A 7,510-nucleotide genomic window follows, 5' to 3' on the forward strand; every position below is an offset into this window, starting at 1 on the left:
TCCCAATGGTTTGGGCAGGTGAAGCTTGTGCAATGCTATTTTGGGCTTTTTGGCGTTCCAAAGAAAATTTGTCAGCAAGGAATTTATTTTGAGAGTGTCTCCATTTTTCAACGAGATGGGGAGCATCTGCATGACATACATCAATTTGGGCAGTGTCATTGATTTTATAACTTCGGTTCTGCCTAGCATCGATAAAGGTAAGTCTTTCCACGTGGATAGTGACTTTGTTATGGATTGGATTATTGGATCATAATTTGCAGAGTATAGTTGGCTTGGTTTTACAGGGATGTGGATTCCTAAATATTTAATCTGTGTTTTTTGGATTTTTATATTACAGAGGTTTGTGTCATCTGGGAAGGAAGGAGGGGTGCCTCTCAGGGTCATTAGTTCTGATTTGTGGATATTTATTTTGTACCCAGAAAAGGATCCGAATTGCTTAATGATGTGGTATGCGTTGGGTAGGGAGTGTTGTGGGGCAGTGAGGAACAGCAGCATATCATCTGCGAACAGAGATACTCGCAAGTCTACAGAGCCAATTTGGATTCCTTGGAATGTAGGGGTCTGTCTAAGGGCTATCGCTAAGGGTTCTAGGGCCAGGGCGAATAGGAGTGGGGACAGGGGGCAGCCCTGTCGGGTGCCTCTTAGTATTGGGAATGGTTCTGATAAGATTCCATTACAAGAAATTCTGGAGGCAGAGCCATTATATAATGTTTGTAATAAGGAGATAAATTGTTCAGGGAAAGAGAACTTGCGTAGGGTGGTGTAGAGGTGCTCCCAGTGGACCATGTCGAAGGCCTTCTCCGCATCCAGTGACAGTACCGCCAGCGCGGGGCCCGACATGTCCCACTGGGAGCATTGTAGCACTGACAAGACCTTTCTGATGTTCATCACGGGATTTCGTCCCATGACAAATCCGGTCTGGTCCCCGTGGACCAAACTGGGGAGTATTGGTTTCAATCTATCTGCCAGAATTTTTGTGAGTATTTTGTAGTCTAGGTCTAGTAAAGAAATAGGTCTGTAGGATGCGGGGTCTGATAGGTCCCGACCTGGTTTAGGTAGGACTTTGATCGTTGCCGTGTTAAAGTATAGAGGGGCTTGGTCATTATGTAGTATAGAGTTATAGACTTTGACTAAGAGAGGGGCGATTTGGGGGGCTAATAGTTTAAAATATTCCGAGGTCAGTCCATCTGGACCCGGGGCTTTGCCTGGTTTAAGGCCTGCAATGGCTTTTAAGACTTCATCAATCGTGAAATCTGTGCATAACGTTGTAGAGGTAGAGGGTGGCAAGTGTGGGATAGGGAGTTGATTCCAGAATTGTACGGCTGCGTGCTCGTCAGATGTAGGAGCAGCATATAAGGATGTGTAGAAGGCGTTTAGGGTCTGGGCGATTTGGGCGTTAGTAGTAGTAAGTGAGCCATCTTGGCGTTTTAGGGGGTGGATTGTAGAGGGCGATTGGTGACCTTTAAGGAGGTTGGAAAGTAATTTACTTGACTTATTGCCATATCTGTGGAATTTGGCGTTAGCAGCAAAGGTGTATAGTGCCTCAGACTTGACAAACAGTCCCTCAAAGGTAGATTGGGCTTGATTGTATTTTCGTTTTGATTCCGGGGATGGGGAGGATTTAAATTCTGTGAATGCATTTGTTAAGTCAGACTGGGCTTGGGCGAAATCTAGGGCTATGGTTTTCTTTTGGTGGGATGTGTGAGCTATTATGGCTCCTCTTATTACTGTTTTAGATGTTTGCCAGAATAGAGTTGGGTTGGAGTCCATTATGTCTCCATTGTGGTGGGCATAATCTGCCCATGTTTTTTGCACAACGGCTTTTAGGGATTCTGAAGTTACTATATTAGATGGGCATCTCCATGAGATAAAAGAACTCTGTTCATGTGTGAGTCGGAATGAGATCCATACCACAGCATGGTCTGATAAGCTTATGGGTTCTATGTGGGTCAGGAGGATTTTTTAAAACAAATTGGTTGAGGCTAGGATATAATCAATTCTGGAGAGCGTTCCCTGTGCGGCAGAGAGGCATGTGTATTCTCTGTCAGTGGGGTGAAAAATGCGCCACAGGTCCAATAGGTGGAGTTTGGTCGCCAAAGCTGGGACTCCCAGATTTGGCAGTTTTCTTGTATTAGGGAATTGCCTGTCTAGGCCTGTGTGAGATATTAGATTTAGGTCTCCACATAGTAGGATAGGGAGGTGCATATGTGGGGTGAGTATTTTTAGTATGTTTTGGAAAAAGGATTTGGTATATGTGTTTGGTGCATAGACGTTGAAAAGTATGTATTGTGTTTGTGCAATCGTTAGGCGTGTGAGGGTATATCTACCATCTGGATCGGAGTAAAGTGTGTCAGCCGTCAGTGGCGTGCGTCTCCTGCTCAGGACCACGACCCCACGCGCCTTCGAGTTGTACGATGCTGATGATAACACCTGCCACTGGAGAATATTGAGCTTGGCAACCTCCGCTGGTATCAGGTGGGTCTCCTGTAAACATACAATGTCTAAATTAAGTTTATTTAAATACATTAACACTTTTTTGCGTTTTTGTGGGGAGTTGATGCCGCCCACATTCCAACTACAAAGGGTTAGCGTCGACATCTAAGTAATAGGGGGGTGGAAGGGTGTATACACTTTTTTAGAAGACAGGAGTCTTGTTCTATATATATCAATATTGCAGCATTGATACCTATTAGGGAGAAGGGTGGGGGGGAGAGGGGGAGGGGGGTAGAGTCACAAATTATAGATAGACTTCCAAATAGAAATATCAAAATTACAACAACCACCAATATTTTATTCATCGGTGGTATGACGGTGCTCCTTAGAACCGAGGAGCCCAAGTTATAACATAACATGGTAACAAAACCTTTTGTATCGCCCGCCAGGCGTTTTAACTGAACCATAGGTAGGTAAAGGTAAAAGAAAAAAAAAAAGGGGTGGGGGGGGGATAGGGAGGGTGTAATACTGCAAAGCAGGGAGTAATAAGGGTGGTGTAGTCATGAGTGCATTATAAACTACTTTAAGGTAATCATCGTTAATGACTGAGGTAATATTATCACTTTATAACACTTGTTAACTATAACATATGCGGATAAGAACTTGTTATTTAGCTCGGGTTCAGGGAACGTGTGTCCATGCTGATCCATAACCTTTCATATCATGAGCTTTGTGTTCATATGGAGACAGTGCGGTTGCGTCTTAACGGAGGAAGGCAAAGGTGATGGTAGAGAAGACAGTTCTGTCTCAGAACTTTGGTAACATTCTGAATGTAGGCAGTGTCCAGTGGTGATGGGTATAAAATATCCATGAGGAGGGGGGGGGGGGAGGTGAGATGTGGAAACAGATGAGACGTAGATGAGAAATGGGTGAGATGGGTGAGGTGCGGGTGATGCTTCTCCATTAGTCAGGGGTTGCTGCCCAATCAATTTGGTCTGCTTGCTGTGGGGTTGGGGGCGTCGCCTCTCGGAGGTATGCTTCTGCGTCTTAAGTGCGATAGAAAATCTTTATATGAGTTGCCATCAAAGATTCGCAGTCGTGCAGGGTATATCATTGCGAATTTCACCCCATCACGAATAAGCTTTGAGCAGGTCGGGGCAAAGTCTTTTCTCGCTTTAGAAAGTTCAGCCGAATAATCTTGGAACACTAGAATCTTGTGTCCCTGCCAGGAAATGTCTCGCACCTTGCGAGAGGATGTCCAGATGAGTTCCTTGTGCAAGAAGTTTAAAGTTTTGAAGATCACAGCGCGGGGTCTGGCGCCCTCCTGTGGCCGTAATGCTCCTAATCTGTGTGCACGTTCTATAATCAGATCGTTACATTTGTCAGTAATATGGAGTAATTCTGGCAGTGTAAATCTGATAAAGTCAAACAGCTCTTGCCCTTTCACTGCTTCAGGTATGCCTATCAGGCGCAGATTACATCTTCTCGACCTGTTTTCCAGGTCTTGTACTTTATTGTGAAGGTGATCTATTTCTTTATTTGCAGATTGCAGGGAGGATTTTAGTTCAGCTATATCAGCAAAATTAGCTCCCGCCGTTTGCTCTGTGGACTGGAGTCTGTGGTGTAGCTGATCTATTCTCCTGCTCAGGGTGTCAGTCTGTGCTTGCAGCAATGGGCCTATAGCTGTTCTGATGGCGTCAATCATATCCCCATAAGTGACTGGGGCGTCTGGGGAGGGTAGTTGTTGCAGCGACTGCTGGTACTCACTGTGCGGTGTCCCCAGGTCCCCTTGCGGGGTTTCATGCAGGGAGGGAGCGGAGTCCCTGGAGGTAGATGGTGAGGAGGATGGTGCTGCGCGGCGGGGGATGGCGTCCGGCGCCTGCTTGGGACCAGGAGTCTTGGTCTCTTTGTCTCTCCTGCGGCTCTGACTGATTGGCATTGCGCTGAAATAGCGCTTCATGCAGCGGTGGGGAGATGTAGAAGGGATGGGGATGACAGCTGGCGGGCTTTGTGGAGGCTTAAAGCCTTTAAAACGGGTGTTTGGGCTCCCGGTTATCGGAGCTCTGTTCCCCTGCTACTGCTGCATCAGGGGGCGGAGCTGGAAGTCTTGGAGAAATTTGTTATATCAATACATCGGATGTAATGAATGATGAATGACCATTGTCTGTTTTCCAGTGTTTGGGAGGAAAAGGTTGATTGTTATATGCCCTCATACATTACCAGATTTTATTCCCATTAGATTGGACAGATATCTTTTAGATGTGTAACCTACTGTATTTAGTCCTCTGCACCAAGCCATTTGCTAAGACACACCAGGTTATTTACATTTTCAGATGATAAACAAACTCTTTTCTTCTGCACAATATGACCAGAAAGAGAAAACAACCTTTCACAGGGTACTGATGTTGCAGGTGTGGCCAAGTACTTCTGTGCAATAGAGGCCAGCCTGCTGTGTGAGCCTGCGTGCTTGGACCACCACTCTAATGGACAGGACTCTGTACTGAAGGTGGGCTCCGCTCTGTATTGACGCACACTGTTCTCAACTGAATCTTCCTCTTGTTCAGAATCAGACTCTGATGAAGCAGCCAATAGGGCTAACTTTTTATTTGGTGGCTCTGATGTTGTTGCTTCCACCGGTTTCTCTGCAGCAAACCTCTGTTCCTTGAGTAAGTTGGTGACTGAGGCCCACACCTCATCCCTCTCAGGTCTGGGTATAAACTTGAGGTCTTTGAATCTTGGATCCAATGCGAAAGCAATCTTCAGATATGCAAGGTTGGCATTTCCCTTGCGTGTCTCCAGGTCTGTTATGAATGTAGACTTAAATTTGACCACATAGGCAGGGTCATCATCTGAGCTCTCCATGACCCAAGAGAGATGGCAAAAAGCAGGCAGAACCACAGAGCATGAAACATACTTTTCTCCTCCCAGAAGTTCAGTCACATACCTGCAACAGCAAAACAAAAATTCAAACCCAATTTGTTGGGAATGGGAGACCGGCATCCCAGAAGCCAGACCCCAGTAAGTATACTAAACCCCCTACCCATGCTATATTTTTTACAGACAGGACAGTGAGAAAATGAAATATATGATGTATGTAAAATATACCTGCAGGGCTCCAGCAGCGTTTCCAACCTCTGCAGTTTTTCCATTTCAGCTTTAGTTGGCATGGCAATCCTGGTGTTGTGTGTGGTGAGGACATCCCTCAGTGGCGGTTCATTTCTGCAGATACTTTTTGCCATGTCCAGAGTTGAATTCCATCTGGTTGGAATGTCTTGTATAAGCGATTCTTTCTTTTGTCCATGTTCAATTTGTTGTTTTTCTAATTCTGCAGCATTTGATGGACTGTGTTTAAAGTGGCCCACAACCTTCCTGCATTTGGCCAGGACATTGTCAAATGCACTGTTCTGTAAAGATACTGTGATAGACCGCTGGAGACTGTGTGCAGTGCAGGGGACGTGTTCAAAAGGCAGATGTCTTGCAGCGGCAATCAAATTTCTTGCGCTATCTGTGCTAAGTGTGCAGACTTTATCTGAAATATCCCACTCCTGTGCAACATGAATAAAATGTTCTGCGCATGTTTCAGCAAAATGTCTCTCTTCTGTTTTCATTACAGTCAGAGCATGTGAATGCAGCTCCCACTTTTCATCTATATAATGCACTGTAACTCCAAGGTAGTTATGGTTACCCAGCGATGTCCAGTAATGTGGTGCATGTTGTAACGCTGTCGCTTTTGTAGTCCTCTCCTTTTCATACAAGTCATGTATTCTTCTTGTGATGGTGCGTCTTGAGGGAGGCTCATATGTGCTGTCATTTGTTGCGATCCTAAGAATGTTCCTGAGACCAACATCTTCCACAATACTAATTGGCCTGCAGCACTTTGCTAGGTTATTTGTTAGCTTTTCTTGCTTTTGTTTATCTATACTTCTCCCATATGTTGTATCCAATGTAGTCTGCCGAAGCCTCAATGCACTGTTTGTTTCGTTGGGTGATTTTCTGGAATCAACGCTGTGTATTGCATTTAAATGATACTTTAAACTCGAAGTACTCCGGTGATAAGACAATTCAACGTTGCAGTGTTTACAAATAACTTTGGTTTTATCAACTCTGCCGTCTGGAAGAGATTTAAAATGAAAATGTCCATGTAATATTTCTGTTCCTTTCTCCATTTAGTCATTTCTGTGAGGGTTGAAATAATTTCTGTGAGGGTTGAAAAGAAAACATTAAAAAAGGGACATAAGAGCACTGTTACTGTATCATATGGAACAAAAAAATAGACTTTACACCCCAGTTTTGCTGTGCCACTGATTAATGATTAATGTCTTGCGAGCAGGGCCCTCCTAACGTTTAAGAACAAGAGTGTAAGAGAGCGCTTGGATTTGAGAGATATATTATTTTTACATATACCAGTTTTTAATATATAGATACAGACAAAAACATTTTTTCAAAAATTAAAAAATAATTTAATTATCAGTCACAAGGGTACCGGCCGATACCAAACAATTAACACATATAATTAAGAGATATCACAATAAAAATTGGGATAATTTTTTTTTTTTTTTATCCCAATTTTTATTGTGATATCTCTTAATTATATGTGTTAATTGTTTGGTATCGGCCGGTACCCTTGTGACTGATAATTAAATTATTTTTTAATTTTTGAAAAAATGTTTTTGTCTGTATCTATATATTAAAAACTGGTATATGTAAAAATAATATATCTCTCAAATCCAAGCGCTCTCTTACACTCTTGTTCTTTGGTTCCTTCTGATAGGATTGGTTATCCTAATAAGTCAGCAGCTGGATTTGACAGATCTATTAACAATTATAAATTTATATTGTCATTAGCGCTACTATTTCTCCCCCATTTTTTCCCTCCTAACGTTTGACTGTCTGTAAATACCAAGTTTGTGCCATCACTGTCTTCATTGTAAAACACAATGGAATATGCTGTGCTATATAAGAAACTTTTAATAAATAAAGGGCCCTACATAAGCTGCCGCAGGCTACAACTTTCATACCTTACCCTCAGATGATAAAAAGGGACATAAGACTACTGTTACTGTATCATATAGAACAA

Source organism: Crinia signifera, chromosome 1 (assembly GCF_055691185.1).
Source record: "Crinia signifera chromosome 1, ASM5569118v1, whole genome shotgun sequence".
Lineage (NCBI taxonomy): Eukaryota > Metazoa > Chordata > Amphibia > Anura > Myobatrachidae > Crinia > Crinia signifera.